We start from the raw sequence: 18,019 nt of genomic DNA, 5'->3' as shown, positions 1-18,019 counted from the left end.
TAAATAACAACAAATAGCTATAAGCATGACTGACTGAACGGACAACACGATCTGGCAGAGTGGAAGTGGCAGGACTGAGTATTTGTAGAGGTCATGATAATGGAACGGATTGCAGCTGGTGAGGATCCGCTCTGGCTCCAGCACACCTGTCTCCAACAACACAAACAGAAAGGGAGAGGTAGAGAGAGTGTACTGGAGGAGTGGCTGCAGGTCAAGGAGACACAGGATGTCCACTAGAGGGTGTGGCAGGCGCAGATGTGACAATAACTATTATAATAGCATGTCACTTATGATTTGTTGCCAGTGTGTATATGTCCCTTGTGATTGGTTGTCAGTTAGTCAGGTGTCTCTGGGTTTGCTGACTGTATAGTAGATGGGAGGAGCCTCAGGGATTTGACCAATGTTGACAGTGGCTTAGTCACCAGAAGAAATGCCCTCTTTCGCGATGGTGACAGTGGCTTCATTGGGGCAGCTAGGGTTCTTGTGGAAGTTGACGCTGGAGGAGTTGAGAGAGTCAGAGGGGCTTGTGGGTAAGTTGGCGTAGATGCTGGATTGTAGGGAGCAGTCCTTTATTTCCTCATAGTCACCATCACCATGAAAACCCTGGATAGGAGGAAAAGGAGAAGGACAGGAGGACATGATGAGAAAGGGAAGAACATACACTGAACAAAAAAAAAAACGGTGCATGTAAAGTGTTGGTCCCATGTTTCCTGAGCTGAAATAAAAGATTCCAGAAATGTTCCTTAAGCACAGAAAGCTTATTTCTCTCAAATTTTGTTCACACATTTGTTTACATCTTTGTTAGTGATTATTTTTCCTTTGCCAAAATAATCCATCCACCTGACAGGTGTGGCATAACAACAAGCTGATTAAACAGCATGATTATTACACAGGTGTACCTTGTGTTGGGGACAATAAATTAGCAACTCTAAAATCTTTGGTTTTGTCACACAACGCCACAGATTACTCAAGTTTTGAGGGAGCGTACAATTGACATGCTGACTGCAAGAATGTCCAGCAGAGCTGTTGCCACAGAATGTTATGTTAATTTCTCTACCATAAGCTGCCTCCAACATCATTTTTTGAGAATTTGGCAGTACATCCAACCAGCCTCACAACCGCGGACCACGTGTAACCACACCAGCCGAGAACCTCCACATCCGGCATCTTGACCTGTGGGATTGTCTGAGAACAGCCACCTGGACAGCTGATGAAACTAAAGAATGATTGTCTGTAATAAAGCACTTTTGTGGGGAAAACCTCATTCTGATTGGCTGGGCCTGGCCTCCAAGTGGGTGGGCCTATGCCCTCCCAAGTCCACCTAAGACTGTGCCCCTGCCAAGTCATGTGAAATCCATAGATTAGGGCCTAATTTATTTATTTCAATTGACTGATTTTTTAAAATATGAACGGTAACTCAGTAAAATCGCTGAAATTGTTGCATGTTGCATTTATATTTTTGTTCAGTTTAGATTAGAACATTCTCTCTATCTATTTTTCTCTCTCTCAAATAATTTCAATAGACTTTATTGACATTGCAAGTAAATTACTTACATTTTTTAAGTATACATATAACCTAAATGCTCGGACCAACAGCAATAATAATAGTAGTAGTGGAAATGGGATTAGCATTAACAGCAACTATCATAACAATATTAATGAGAATAATTATACATTAAAGCAATAGTAGTAGACCAGTCTCAACCTGACTGAGAAAACACATGACATCGTATGAAAGCCAAAAGAAAACTCAATGGGAAAAGTTATCAGATAGTCTGCGACCATGTACTGTCTGTTTAGAGCCAAATAGCATTGAAGTTTACTTAGATTTTTTGTGGTGTCTTTCCAATAGGGGATATATTATTATTTTTGCTTTGTGATTATTTGGTTTGGCCAGATTTTCTGAGTGATGTCTTGAGGCTCTATGGGGTTGGTTTCGGTTAGTGAACTGAGCCTCAGAACCAGCTGGCTTAGGGGACTCTTCTCTTGTTTCATCTCTTGACATTGTAGAGCTGTGTGATGGAATGTTTTGGGATCACTTGTTTTGAGATGGTTGTAAAATTTGATGGCTATATTTTCTATTCGAATAAGGAGGGGGGAGGTATTGGCCAAATTCTGCTCTACATGCATTATTTTGAGTTTTTCTTTGAACTTGCTAAACCATCTGGCAAAACTCTGCATGTACTATTTCGATTGGATGTTGGTCCCATTTGGTAAATTCATTGTTAGAGACCGGATCCCATAGTTCGCTGCTATATGGAGCAATTGGTTCTATCACCGATTGGAACATTTTGAGACAGATCCGGATTGGAATTTCGATTTTAATGTTCCTTTTAATGGCATACAATGCTCTTCTTGCTTTGTCTCTCAGCTCATTCGCAGTCATGTGGAAGCTACCTGTGTTGCTTAGTCCTAGGTACGTGTAGTTTCTGGTGTGTTCTAATAGAACAATGTAAACATAGAATTTATATTTGTCATCCTGTTTTTCACACCTTTTCTGGAATATCATTATATTCTGTTTTTTTAGATTAACAGTCAGTGTCCAGGTCTGACAGAACCCGTGCAGATGATCTAGGTGCTGCTGTAACTCCTCCAGACACTTGATTTCAGTATTGTGTATGGTGAGACCAGGTGCTGCAAATTCTTCTAATGTTTTTGACAATTCATTAATGTAGATGTTAAATAGTGTTGGACTTATTGGGCAGCCCTGTTTCACTCCACACCCCTGAGAGAAGAAGTTAGTTTGCTTGTTGCCAACTTTAACCGCACATTAGTTTTAAGTGTACATTCATTTCATAACATCATATGTTTTCCCTCCAATACCACTTTCTATTATTTTATAAAAAAATACCTTTGTGCCAAATTGAATCAAATGCTTTCTAGAAGTCTTTCGAGTGCCTTTGTTTTGGTTTACTTGTTTGTCAATTAGAGTATGGAGGGTGTAAATGTGGTCTGTTGTACGATAATTCCCCCCCCAAAAATCCAATCTGGTTTCTGTTTCGGACGTTGTGTTCATCAAGGAAATTATGTAATTTGCTATTTATGATACTGCAGAGAATTTTTCCCAAGTTGCTGTTAATACAAATTCCTCTGTAATTATTTGGGTCAAATTTGTCTCAATTTGTATAGATTGGTGTGATCAATTCTTGGTTCCAAAATTTGGGGAAAATACCCGCAGTGAGGATAATGTTGAAGAGTTTGAGTATAGCCAATTGGAATTTGTGGCCCGTATATTAGATCATTTCATTAAAAAGGCATTTTGGGGTTGGAGAGTGCATAGTTTTCCCAATAATTCTCCTTCTGTGATCCACAGGATTCTGATAGTCTTTAACTACTGAATCAAGGATTTGCAATTTTTATTGTATATGTTTTTGTTCTGGTCTCTTTATTTATATTGCTGTAGATGTTTGCAAAGTGATTTCTCCACATATCCCCATTTTGGATAGCCAATTGATGAGGTTTGTTTCATTTATTCCAATTCTCACAGAAGTGGTTTGATTCTATGGATTCCTCAATTCCATCCAGCTGATTTCTAATGTGCTGTACCTTTTTTGTTCTTAGGGTGTGTTTGTATTGCTTCAGTGTTTCTCCATATTGAAGGTGTATATTTTTGTTGTCTGGGTCTCTGTGTTTTTGATTAGATATATTTCTCAATGATTTTCTTCGATTTTTGCAGTCATTTTTCCTTATTTCATTTTTCAAACTATTTTTCATTATCTATTTATTTTGTCTGGCTCTTATGTTTCTTTAGATTAGCCAAGGAGGCTAATTTGTCAAATATATAGTTTATGTTCCAAACGGCCATATCTTCACCTTCATTGCTGTAGGAGAATGTTAAGGCTAAAAAGTTGTCCAGGAGAGATTGTATTTTTTGGCTACTAATGGCTTTTTGGTAGATTTCTGTACTGTTTGCACTCCATCTATAGGCCTGTTTAGTACCATGCCATTTATTGGGCCGTGATGCTTCATGGTTGGGTTCCGCTCTTCTTAGATACACTGTGAGTTTACTGTGGTCTGAGAGATGTGTTAGTGGGCTGACTGTGAAGGCTCTGAGAGACTCTGGGTTGAGGTCGGTAATGAAGTAGTCTACAGTACTGCTGCCAAGGGATGAGCTGTTGATGTACCGACCAAAAGAGTCCCCTCTTAACCTACCGTAGACTATTGTCATGATGTTGCCCTCTTTGGGTATAGCAAGCCCCATCCCCCTCTCCCTGCCTCCCCCTTGCCTCCTTCAACTAGGCTGCTGTGGTCAGAGAGAGGTCGTACATTCCTGAGAAGAACCTGCCACATGGCCACAAAGTATAAGAGGCAGAGTAAATTTTCATGGAGATGAGGTTTACATCTAATTGTTGTATAAGATGAATGAGTGAGTATGATACTGTTTACACAATTTTACAATGTGATTTTGGACTGTTTAATGAAGGAAAACTCAAAAAGGGAATTGGAGTTAACTAAATCAGAGGACCGCCCCTGAGCCCAGTTATGGTCAGGCGTCCTGGGACAGCCCTTTTCTGCAATTTCGAATAAAACCCAACTTTGAGAAATGATCACCAGACCACGTTTTTCTCCATTAGGAGAGGACAAAGGTTGTAAACCATTGCTGAATCTTTTAACCATACCACGTGGTTAAACTCTTAAGACTATCGATACTGACAGAATAAGAACAAGTCTTTGATATGAATTACTAGTCTGCAGCTAGGAATTCGGTATCATTGAACGCGAAATTAATGTCACTCTGAAATATCCACTATAACCACGACAGAGAGAGAGAGCGATCAAGACGAGACACTGAGCGTAAATATATATATTGATTGCAATCGTTCCCGAATGAGTGAGCGTTTATGTGCAAAGGATTAGCATTTGAATTGTTATAATTAGCACTCTGTAGTGACTTCTTAGTCGACCCCCACTTCCCCTTTTGTCTAACAAGCCGCCATGCCGGTTCAGCCCACTAGGGCACATTCTCCTATCATTTATTGTAACCATATTTACTGTTTGTTTCTGCATTTCTGTGAATTACTTAGTTAGTAATAAATAAATGATTTAAGACAATTGATGTATGGATGACTCATAGTGAAGATTGAGTTTGTGCAGATAACCAACAATTTACGTTTGGAATGAGACTAACGTGAGGTAAAGTAAATAATTCATTATTCAGAAGACTATGGATCAGATATGAAATTATCTGAAAGGTTATATTAGGAAATTATAACCTTGTAATCTGAATATTTTTCCTTGATGCCCCGACTTCCTAGTTAATTACAGTTACATGATAAATCAGTTGATCGCGTAATACTAATTACAGAGAATCTTTGATAAAAACTATAAGTCTTCAATTTAATGATAGTACAGACACAACACTATGTACAGGCCCAGTGTTTGACAGACCTTCCGGAGCTATACTCCATTTTTGTTTTTCACTTTGTCATAGTTGTTTCTGGGGGGGTATGTGGGGAGGGAAAGGTTGTTGCTTCCTGGTATGTGTTTTTCCCCATGACTGTTAATAGTGTCTGTTTCTTCTGTTGTTCTACCATTCAGGTATCCACAGACCAGCATGTTGCCTTGGGCCTGAAAGTGACTCATCTCGCCCTGTAGAATTGAGAAACTCTCTTCATTGAAGTAAGGTGTCTCTGAGGGGGGGGGGATGTACTGTATGTAGCACAGAGGAATATGTGTAACGGTTTTCTTTAATTGAAGGAGAGGCAGACCAAAATGCAGCGTGGTTTCTATTCATGGTTCTTTTAATGAAGAAAACTATGCATGAACAGACTAACAAAAACAAGAAACGTGAAAACCTAAAACAGCCCTATCTGGTGCAAACACAGAGACAGGAACAATCACCCACAAACACACAGTGAAACCCAGGCTACCTAAGTATGATTCTCAATCAGAGACAACTAATGACACCTGCCTCTGATTGAGAACCATACTAGGCCGAAACATAGAAATACCCAAATCATAGAAAAACAAACATAGACTGCTCACCCCAACTCACGCCCTGACCGTACTAAATAATGACAAAACAAACAAAGGAAATAAAGGTCAGAACGTGACAATATGTTATTATCTGATAAGATAGCCTCCTTGTTGATTTTTAACAAGAATAAGAATTCTCCAGTTTTGATCAATTCGATTGAATTAATTAGTTCAGATTTATACCATATTAGCATTCCCCCCGAGTCTCTGCCCTGTGTGATTCCTTTTAATTTGGTGGATGGTATGATTATCTCCCTATAACCTAGTGGACAGCCAGTGGAAACATCACCTCTGCACCATGTTTCCTGTAGTACTACAATATCAACATCATCAGTTTTTTTCAGGAAGTCTGGGTTACTGCTCTTTAGCCCAAAAGCAGAGGACTTCAATACTTGTAAATTCCAATATGCAATGTGAAAAGATTTCAAAATAGTTTTTTCTTTACCTTAAAAATAAGATAAACCCTCACAATCCAACAAGAACTATAAAAATAGGATTTTTCAATCTTATTACGTAAAATCATACTATGCAAATGTGATTTGTTTATCATTTAAGATAGCATTTGTGTCATCAACTTGGGTGGATGTAGTGTGAGGATGGTGGAATTCTTGTGCTCATCTTACCATGACCCTCGACCTATCACATGTGAGCATCCATGACCCTCGGCCTATCACATGTGAGCATAGTAGACTCAGCATGTGTTTAATGTCACTCATTTCGTTGGTGGGGTATGGGCCAGTTGCTCCTTTCACAGACTGTGCGTAGCTCTGCCTGCCGGGCTGTGGCTCCTCCAGGTGTGGGTCTACGGTGGGGGGGGGGCTCGTCTGGGTGGTTCTGAAGCTGGGCTGGTCCGTGCTGTGTTGGCTGTGGTAAGCATTGAGTTTGGTGCTGTGGCCGTGGCTGGGGGGTCCAGGGTGCTGGTCCGGGTTGTTGTCTCGGTGATCTCGGAGGGGTGGAGATTGATCCGCTGTTCCTGGGTGGAGAGGTCGGGTTGAGGTTTAAAGCAACGTCCTTGAGAGTCTTGGCAAGGATGGGGACTGTCTTCCTGTAGAGGTGAACATGGTCATAGAGACAGTCCAGATCGAGGGTGGGATGGTAGGCCAGGTGTACATTGGGTCACAGGGCACAGTCCCGGGAGAGGCTGACATTATTCTTTGGATTGTGGCAGGGTGGAAGTTGACATCCCGATCATTGAGTTGAGGAAGATCGTGGAGGCTTCCTCATCACTCCCCGTAGTGATGTCACCACCCTCCCCTGCTGAGCACGCAGGTCATTGCTTTAGGTGTGTATGATCATGTGGCTTGGCGACCCGAGCTGGGCCTTATCAAGCAGCTCCATGGCACTCTGTGTTGTTGGGCACCACACCTTTCTCATTTTGTGTCTAGAGAAAAGTTTATTCTCCTGAACAAATTTCCCATTCGAGTCCAACAACAGGACGATGTCAGCTAGTGTTTCTTCTGGACTGGAGAGGGTGGAATGGGGGCTGGTGGGTGTTGGAGCTGGGGTGTGGCTGGTCTCTGCCGGTACCGCTGTCAGTGGGAGGCTGCTCTGTGGGCTGGGGGAGGCGTGCAGCAGGCAGGGCTGGGGAAGCCTGGCTGGTTGAGCTGGGCTCCTCTGCTGTGTGAGGCCAGGTCATAGAGTGGTGATCTAGCTGCTCCTGCAGTCTGTCCTCTGTTCTCTTTCTCTCCTACAGCTCGTCTCTTAGTGTGGTCAGATCATTATTAATGCTATGCCTGTCTTTTTGGAGCTCTCTCATCTCCTTTGTTAGATCAGTCAGCTCTCTCTTGCTGAACCTCTTTTAGCTGTATGCAAGGCTGCTGTCCTGCTCTGTCCTCACCTTGGTTAGGAGCTCCTCTAAGGTGTGGATGTCTGGTGTCTTTTTTCTCATGCTCTCCCTGAGCAGGACCACCTCCCCCTCCATTTTGGTGAACATCCCTCATTGTAGCCATGGTGGTGAGGAGCCTGCTCTGCTCTTTTCTCTCTCAATCTCTCGCTCGCTCTCACACACACACACACACACACACACACACACACACACACACACACACACACACACACACACACACACACACACACACACACACACACACACACACACACACCTCTCTGTTGATCCCAGTGTTCACCATGAGTGCAGAGGAGACAGCTGTAGAACACACAGTGTGTTATATGTTGCTTACTATTGAGCTCCAGCAATCTGTTCAGGTGGTATTGAGAGCTGCATTTCCAACAACAGGGAGCGTAGGCACACTGTCACAATGAGACCTCTATTGTTCAATCAGGGCCAAAGGAGGATTTGTATTCATGTGTTGCACCTCCATCACTCGGCTGCATTATGCCATCAACATTCTCTTGACGCTCTCAGTCATACTGACGCCCGAAAGTCGAGTGGTGCCCAGTCATTCTTAACAGGGGCTATGATTGTTTTGTTTAAACTACACATTACATTTACATTTAAGTCATTTAGCAGACGCTCTTATCCAGAGCGACTTACAAATTGGACACTATAGTAGCTTGGAAATACAATGATATTGCTACATTTGGTAGATTTTTTGTAGGAAACAACTTTTGTCATCAATATTATGTTGTCAAATTTACTTCAGACAGATGCCAATGTTGTCATTAGCTAGCCAAATTGGTCAAAAATACCTAGCAATGCTAATGTTATTTAGCTATAATTAGGTGTGCTCCCCTCACCCTTATCTAGCTAGCTAACATGATACTACTGGTGTGTTTGTAAATTCACTCTGGAGTGCCAGAGAGCGCTCTGAGTGTTCGTAAATTCAGAGAATTGTCAGGTAGGCCTAGTAATTGCAGATGACAGAAATGAGGGAACACCTCACTCTGACCATTTTGGCTGTTTACATGTTATCTAGAGCTTTGGATACTATAACTGCTGCAGGCAACAAAAAATGTTGCCGACGTTTACTTACATCGGTCATATTCAACGGATGTTGCGGTTTGTAAATTCATCACTTATTCGTCGCTCTGGCACACTCAGACGAGAGTTCTCTGAAATCTTTTATGAACGCTCACTTATCTAGCTAACGTTATACTACACCTAAAGTCAATCGGATGACATCACAGTGATGACATAAGGTTTCCTACTAATTATTTGTTTCCAAATCACTATAATGCACTTTAGACTAAATCTTAATCAGTGCTAGTTGAGAATGCACTAGTCAGTCGGGCATCAGTCCCCAAGAGAACACTAAAAACAATATTGTGATGAAATGTGCAATCATGAATATGCTAAATGTTTATTTGAAATTAAAATGAGGTGTGAAAAGGGGCATGTAAATGTTTTGACAGCTTGTGTGTTTCTCACCTGTTTCCTTGTTGGATTTCCATCTGTAGACTATAAGCAGATTGACGACAAGCAGCAATGTAACCAGACTCATAGACATTGTCATGAAACAGGCAGGGAGCAGGTCTCGAACCCTCGACCTTCGAGCTCGAGGTCCGGCGCGCTATCGATTGTGCCACAAAAGCATGCTTTTACGTCAGGGTCGTTACACTACTCCCTCCTTTCAAAGAGCGTCCTGTGCAGCAAAAGCATACTCGTTTTGGACTGTCGTTTCTCTTTGCTTATTTGAGCTGTTCTTGCCATAATATGGACTTTTTCTTTCATCAAATAGGGATATCTTCTGTATACCACCCCTACCTTGCCACAAAACAACTGATTGACTCAAACCAATTAAGAAGGAAAGAAATTCCACAAATACATTTTTAACAAGGCACACCTGTTAATGGAAATGCATTCCAGGTAAATACCTCATGAAGCTGGTTGAGAAAATGCTAAGAGTGTGCAAAGCTGTCATCAAGGCAAAGGGTGGCCACTTCGAAGAATCTCAAATATATTTTAATTTGTTAACACTTTTTTGGTTACTACATGATTCTGTACGTGTTATTTCATAGTTTTAATGTCTTCATTATTATCTTACAAAAGAAAATCCCTGGAATAAGTAGGTGTGTCCAAACATTTGACTGGTACTGCACATTTGACGTGCATCAGATGTGCAACTTTTCCGTTTACATCCTGTCCTTGCATTAGCCTTGGATGTGGTGGCCAACATTCATGCTTCATGTCTGGGTGCAGCTATTGGCATACTGTATACACCATAGCACATAGACTACCAAAAGAAGGCTAGCTGTTTAAACTTTACAGGAGCTTATCATCTAAGCCATATTCCACATAATGTTGCACACTTGAATAATGCATCAATTCACAAATGTGTGGCCATGTTCCATCCGGCTTAGGTTGGATTTACACAGATTACCCAATTCTGATCTTGTGTGGACAGTTGGATAAGGCTGCGTTTACACAGGTTGCCCAATTCTGATCTTGTTTTCACTATTTGGTCTTTTGGCCAATCAGATCAGCTCTGAAAAAGATCTGATGTGTTGCCCGAGAAACATTGTCTTTACACTATACCACTCAGAGGGGGGAATCTGGTGCAGAAGTGTCCCACACTACCTAAAGTCAGATTTGACTAATAGTTTATTTACCAGCCACTAATAGTTTATTTACCAGATCCATTGTGTGTTGATGATGACATGGATGATGGTGTTGAGATGGATGATGGTGTTGAGATGGATAATGGTGGGGAGATGGATAATGGTGGTGAGATGGATAATGGTGGTGAGATGGATGATGGTGTTGAGATGGATAATGGTGGTGAGATGGATAATGGTGGTGAGATGGATAATGGTAGTGAGATGGATAATGGTGAGGAGGTGGATGATGGTTAGGAGGTGGCTAAGAATGATTGAGTTGGCGAAGGTGGGTTTGTTGCTGTGGTTGTAGTACTTTCTGTTGTTGTGGTGATTATTGTTGGTGCCGCTAAAAACAAAGGACCTCAGAACAATGTTGTTGTGACAATGTGTGGACATTTTCTGCTTGGCTAACACAACAAAAATGCTGTCTACTGGTAGTTCTTGCAGTGGGATGTGACATCGGAGCACCATGTCTTTACACTATACAACTCAGAGGGGGGAATCTGATTCAAAAGTCAGATTTCACGGCAGATCTGTCTCTTTTTTCCGGTTCCGGGTTGGAGCGAGCGGTCGCATCTACACTTCGGTCCGCAGGTAGTATAACTTTTCATTACATTTCATTATAGTACAACGGTTTGATTTGTCTAATCTTAGCAATTTCTTCTTAGCTAGCTACATAGCCGTCTTTGTATCATAGATAATTGCGTAATTATCGTATTTCGTCGTCCTAACGTAGTCTACACTGCTTTCTGCCCAGCAGCTAGCTAACGTCCACTAGCACAGCAGCTAGCCAACGTCCACTAGCACTGTAGAAACTATTACACTCAACGACTCGATTAGTGTAGTGTTAGCTAGCTACATAGTTGTCTTTGCTGTCTTCGTATCCAAGGTAATTGTGCAGTTTAGAGTGTGTAGACTTAGAGTGATTATCTTAATTTACCGAGGTTACCTAGCCAGCTATTTGTCATCCTTAACGTAGGAGTCACTGCTAACTAGCTAGCCAACAGCTAGCCAACGTCTTCCGAATTGAACTTCAACAACCCGGTCAACATTCCGCCTCGCTCCACAGGTAGTATCACATTTTCATTTCACTTCATTACAGTACAACGGTTTGATTTGTTTGATCGTAGCTAGCTAGCTACATAGCCGTCTTTGTATCTAAGACAATTGTGTAGTCTGGAGCGATTTTCTAGGTTAGCTAGCCAGCTATTGTCGTTCTTTTAACGTAACGTTACGTAATCAACACTGCTAGCTAGCCAGCTAGCCCCCGAATAGCAGCACTGCAGAAACTATTACACTCGACGGAACGACTTGATTAGTGTAGTGTCAACAACGTAGCCACTGCCAGCTAGCCTACTCCAGCAGTACTGTATCATTTCAATCATTTTAGTCAATAAGATTCTTGCTACGTAAGCTTAACGTTCTGAACATTCGATAAGTGTAGTCTACTTGTCATTCCAATCTCCTTTGCATTAGCGTAGCCTCTTCTGTAGCCTGTCAACTATGTGTCTATCTATCCCTGTTCTCTCCTCTCTGCACAGACCATACAAACGCTCCACACCGCGTGGCCGCGGCCACCCTAATCTGGTGGTCCCAGCGCGCACGACCCACGTGGAGTTCCAGGTCTCCGGTAGCCTCTGGAACTGCCGATCTGCGGCCAACAAGGCAGAGTTCATCTCAACCTATGCCTCCCTCCAGTCCCTCGACTTCTTGGCACTGACGGAAACATGGATCACCACAGACAACACTGCTACTCCTACTGCTCTCTCTTCGTCCGCCCACGTGTTCTCGCACACCCCGAGAGCTTCTGGTCAGCGGGGTGGTGGCACCGGGATCCTCATCTCTCCCAAGTGGTCATTCTCTCTTTCTCCCCTTACCCATCTGTCTATCGCCTCCTTTGAATTCCATGCTGTCACAGTTACCAGCCCTTTCAAGCTTAACATCCTTATCATTTATCGCCCTCCAGGTTCCCTCGGAGAGTTCATCAATGAGCTTGATGCCTTGATAAGCTCCTTTCCTGAGGACGGCTCACCTCTCACAGTCCTGGGCGACTTTAACCTCCCCACGTCTACCTTTGACTCATTCCTCTCTGCCTCCTTCTTTCCACTCCTCTCCTCTTTTGACCTCACCCTCTCACCTTCCCCCTACTCACAAGGCAGGCAATACGCTCGACCTCATCTTTACTAGATGCTGTTCTTCCACTAACCTCATTGCAACTCCCCTCCAAGTCTCCGACCACTACCTTGTATCCTTTTCCCTCTCGCTCTCATCCAACACTTCCCACACTGCCCCTACTCGGATGGTATCGCGCCGTCCCAACCTTCGCTCTCTCTCCCCCGCTACTCTCTCCTCTTCCATCCTATCATCTCTTCCCTCTGCTCATACCTTCTCCAACCTATCTCCTGAGTCTGCCTCCTCAACCCTCCTCTCTTCCCTTTCTGCATCCTTTGACTCTCTATGTCCCCTATCCTCCAGGCCGGCTCGGTCCTCCCCTCCCGCTCCGTGGCTCGACGACTCATTGCGAGCTCACAGAACAGTGCTCCGGGCAGCCGAGCGGAAATGGAGGAAAACTCGCCTCCCTGCGGACCTGGCATCCTTTCACTCCCTCCTCTCTACATTTTCCTCCTCTGTCTCTGCTGCTAAAGCCACTTTCTTCCACTCTAAATTCCAAGCATCTGCCTCTAACCCTAGGAAGCTCTTTGCCACCTTCTCCTCCCTCCTGAATCCTCCTCCCCCTCCCCCCCTCCTCCCTCTCTGCAGATGACTTCGTCAACCATTTTGAAAAGAAGGTCGACGACATCCGATCCTCGTTTGCTAAGTCAAACGACACCGCTGGTTCTGCTCACACTGCCCTACCCTGTGCTCTGACCCCCTCTCTCTCCAGATGAAATCTCGCTTCTTGTGACGGCCGGCCGCCCAACAACCTGCCCGCTTGACCCTATCCCCTCCTCTCTTCTCCAGACCATTTCCGGAGACCTTCTCCCTTACCTCACCTCGCTCATCAACTCATCCCTGACCGCTGGCTACGTCCCTTCCGTCTTCAAGAGAGCGAGAGTTGCACCCCTTCTGAAAAAACCTACACTCGATCCCTCCGATGTCAACAACTACAGACCAGTATCCCTTCTTTCTTTTCTCTCCAAAACTCTTGAACGTGCCGTCCTTGGCCAGCTCTCCCGCTATCTCTCTCAGAATGACCTTCTTGATCCAAATCAGTCAGGTTTCAAGACTAGTCATTCAACTGAGACTGCTCTTCTCTGTATCACGGAGGCGCTCCGCACTGCCAAAGCTAACTCTCTCTCCTCTGCTCTCATCCTTCTAGACCTATCGGCTGCCTTCGACACTGTGAACCATCAGATCCTCCTCTCCACCCTCTCCGAGTTGGGCATCTCCGGTGCGGCCCACGCTTGGATTGCGTCCTACCTGACAGGTCGCTCCTACCAGGTGGCGTGGCGAGAATCTGTCTCCTCGCCACGCGCTCTCACCACTGGTGTCCCCCAGGGCTCTGTTCTAGGCCCTCTCCTATTCTCGCTATACACCAAGTCACTTGGCTCTGTCATAACCTCACATGGTCTCTCCTATCATTGCTATGCAGACGACACACAATTAATCTTCTCCTTTCCCCCTTCTGATGACCAGGTGGCGAATCGCATCTCTGCATGTCTGGCAGACATATCAGTGTGGATGACGGATCACCACCTCAAGCTGAACCTCGGCAAGACGGAGCTGCTCTTCCTCCCGGGGAAGGACTGCCCGTTCCATGATCTCGCCATCACGGTTGACAACTCCATTGTTTCCTCCTCCCAGAGCGCTAAGAACCTTGGCGTGATCCTGGACAACACCCTGTCGTTCTCAACTAACATCAAGGCGGTGGCCCGTTCCTGTAGGTTTATGCTCTACAACATCCGCAGAGTACGCCCCTGCCTCACACAGGAAGCGGCGCAGGTCCTAATCCAGGCACTTGTCATCTCCCGTCTGGATTACTGCAACTCGCTGTTGGCTGGGCTCCCTGCCTGTGCCATTAAACCCCTACAACTCATCCAGAACGCCGCAGCCCGTCTGGTGTTCAACCTTCCCAAGTTCTCTCACGTCACCCCGCTCCTCCGCTCTCTCCACTGGCTTCCAGTTGAAGCTCGCATCCGCTACAAGACCATGGTGCTTGCCTACGGAGCTGTGAGGGGAACGGCACCGCAGTACCTCCAGGCTCTGATCAGGCCCTACACCCAAACAAGGGCACTGCGTTCATCCACCTCTGGCCTGCTCGCCTCCCTACCACTGAGGAAGTACAGTTCCCGCTCAGCCCAGTCTAAACTGTTCGCTGCTCTGGCCCCCCAATGGTGGAACAAACTCCCTCACGACGCCAGGACAGCGGAGTCAATCACCACCTTCCGGAGACACCTGAAACCCCACCTCTTCAAGGAATACCTAGGATAGGATAAAGCAATCCTTCTCACCCCCCCTTAAATGATTTAGATGCACTATTGTAAAGTGTCTGTTCCACTGATGTCAGAAGGTGAAGTCACCAATTTGTAAGTCGCTCTGGATAAGAGCGTCTGCTAAATGACTTAAATGTAAATGTGTGTTGATAGTGTTATGATATGGGGGGAAAGTTAGTGTTAGGACATAGACAAACACACTACCATGATACACTTTCACACTACATGCTCAGGTGGCAGCACCAACCGGGTCTAGATGCTGAGCCAAATTTCTAGTCGCACACAGGTGCTGCCAATTAAGGTGTGTCCCAGCTGGCAGAGCCATGAGGCTGATGGTTTTTGTTTGGCCATGAGGCCTTTCGTTTGTTTGGGAGTCTTTAGTTTGGGCATGCTTTTTTTCGACTTTTCTTTTTTGTACATATTTATTTTCCATCACCATCTGAACAAACAACAATGCTCTTGGACTGGCCGACCAAGAGGTCAAGAAGGGGTAGGCCCTTGACCTAAGATAAGATGGCTCTCTCCTGGGTGCAGACATTGTGGCGCAGTTGGTAGAGCATTGCATTTGCAATGCCAGGGTTATGGGTTAGATTCCCATGGGGGATCAGTACAAATGAAAATGTTTATTCTCTGTACTTTAAGTCCCTCTGGATAAGAGGGACTTAGCTGCACATGCTCTCATCAAATGATGTTACAGACCATGTAGCTATGCCCAAGAACCACAGACATAATGAGTGCAACAAAATCAGTAGGATAGTTATTGGTGAGATGGTGGTAAGTAGGAATGATAGAGTTGGTAAAGCTGGGTTAAAGAGAGAGTCTGCCCAATACATACAGTATACACACAAGCATACTGTATATGAAATCACTCAACTACTACCAGGGTTGGTGTCAATTTAAACATTTTCAAATTGAAAAGAAGCTGAATTTCTTTGTACTTCCTGAATTGACTCAAATGTAAATGTACACTGACCCCTACACTCACTGACAGGCGTATAGAAGGAAGTGTGGATTCTGCTCTTCCTGTTCAGATATTTTAGTTGTCATTCATCTCTCTCTCTCTCTCTCTCTCTCTCTCTCTCTCTCTTTCTCTTTCTCTCGCTCTCTCATACACAGGAGCAAATAGCCTAAATATAGAACAGCTGAAGACTTGAGTGATACTGACAGGTTTCTGAATCCGAGACAGATGTAAAAAACATGCAATACATCACACAGGAAGTTTAGTCCTGATCAATCTGTCTCACAATGCAGAACAGGCTCATGCAATAGAACCCTTATTCTTGATATCTAGCTGGACTGCTGACTGGGTATGAAGAGTGTGGTCGTTCTGCACGCCACAGAAACATCTCCCAGCATCCTCTTGGATTATGCTGGTGATGATTACGCTGACAACTCTAGCTGTCTTGTTGTCGAACTGTTAGAACCTCCTGTTCTGGATTTTGGTTGTTGTCACTTTTACATGTCATCGTTTTCTTGCTTTTCTTCATAGACAAAATGGATGGAGACTGACTTTTCTTCACAGCCTGTCACTTCAGAGGTTCTCACAACACCAATCTGATATTTTAAACAAACATCTAGGCCTAGCGCTCAGAAACATGTTCAACCAATTTATTACAAGATAATTCTATGTCATAACAGAACTAGGGTGGTTTGGGAAACTCCAATGACAAAGACTTGTACCCCCTGAAACTTCCTTGTCTAATGTATTAATGATGTGATCTGTGGTCCTCCAACACATGTACTATAGGTTTGTTTGATTACATTGTTCACGAAAGTTGAATGACCTGGCCTCATTTAGGGTGGAATCTTGTTGAGATGCAGTTCCCATAAAGGGAACATCTGCAGATCAAACAACAACAAAGCTGGCACCCCATCACTGTTTTTGGTAAACAGCTGAGGGCTTGGGCTGGAGAAATATAACCGCTCTAACATTTATAAACAGAGCTATAGATGCAAGGACTGACCATCCACGAGATCAACCTTTTAGTTTTAACCATGGTTTGAGTCTTTACAGTGGTTTTGTTAACAATAACATTGTTTAAAAACAATGGAGTAAAACAAGTATATTTGGAGTTTGTGGGTTACGACAGTTGAACTAAGCTCATGAGGCATTTATAAGCTATATTCTTCAAGAATCAATGGGCGAATATAATTAATTTAAAAGTACAGTATGTAGCAATCGCAGATTGCCCCTTTTAAGTCAACATATGCAAAACTCATGCATTGTGTCAATGAATAATGTGGATAAAAATGTAATAATGTGCAGGGATCTCAAGTTAGGATTCAGGACATGTGCTTGATTAGCTTGATTAGGAATGTATATTATAGTATGTTTAGTTTGGAAATGATAGAGTTTTGAAAATGAGAATGAAAGGTTTACAGTATCTTCAGAGACTATAAGGTTGACTTCAACGTAGTTATCTAGTTTCCATTTGACTGTTTCCACTCTACACCAGTATCTCCCAGCATTGTTTAACGTCAAGTTCGTGATGGTCACAATGAAGACACTTTCCTCTCTGGTGTCCTTCAGCGAGTATCTCCCGTTAGAAGCTCTGTTTTCCCCTGCCTCAGTCTTAATAACTTTGTCTTTATTATAAACAGAACAATCCCCTTTACAGAGGTACTTCTGGTGGCTCCTCCACTCCTCTCTATAGGGGCATCTGATCTCTGCCTTGCCCCCCTCATATCCTTCCACTGTGATCAACTCTGCTGAACACACACTCCACACAGCAGCTGTAGGACACACCAACAGTCTCATTACAAACAGTACAAACACCCCAGCTTCCATTTCACATACTGTAAGAGGGGATTCTGGTCTGGTACACCACTGGTGTTCACCATCACATCCATCAGTACATACTGGACCTTGTGTTCCTCAGTGTCCCCTCCCCTTTATCTAACAACATTATCATTATATTATGATTTGTGGCTCCCAGCTAGTTCAAGTCTCTTTAGACCCTGTACACCCTGTTTACTCCAGTCCCCTCAATACTTCTACGTCCAGTTACCACCCCAGTACAGGAAGGTCTGCTCCTGCAGTGTGTTTGAGAACCACTCTGAGTGAGTGTGTGTGTGTGTGTGTGTGTGTGTGTGTGTGTGTGTGTGGTGTGTGT

At 43.9% G+C, this 18,019-nt stretch overlaps 1 pseudogene; it reads right to left on the bottom strand.

Moving 5' to 3' along the window:
• Positions 1 to 339: 339 nt before the first annotated feature.
• On the bottom strand, positions 340 to 17,694 carry LOC135558106 (CMRF35-like molecule 9; annotated as a pseudogene).
• Between the last annotated feature and the right edge of the window lie 325 nt (positions 17,695 to 18,019).

This window comes from Oncorhynchus masou, chromosome 17, assembly GCF_036934945.1.
Source record: "Oncorhynchus masou masou isolate Uvic2021 chromosome 17, UVic_Omas_1.1, whole genome shotgun sequence".
In the NCBI taxonomy this organism is placed as follows: Eukaryota; Metazoa; Chordata; class Actinopteri; order Salmoniformes; family Salmonidae; genus Oncorhynchus; species Oncorhynchus masou.
Note: the sequence above shows the minus strand (reverse complement) of the source record. Positions and strands in the feature narration are given on the sequence as shown.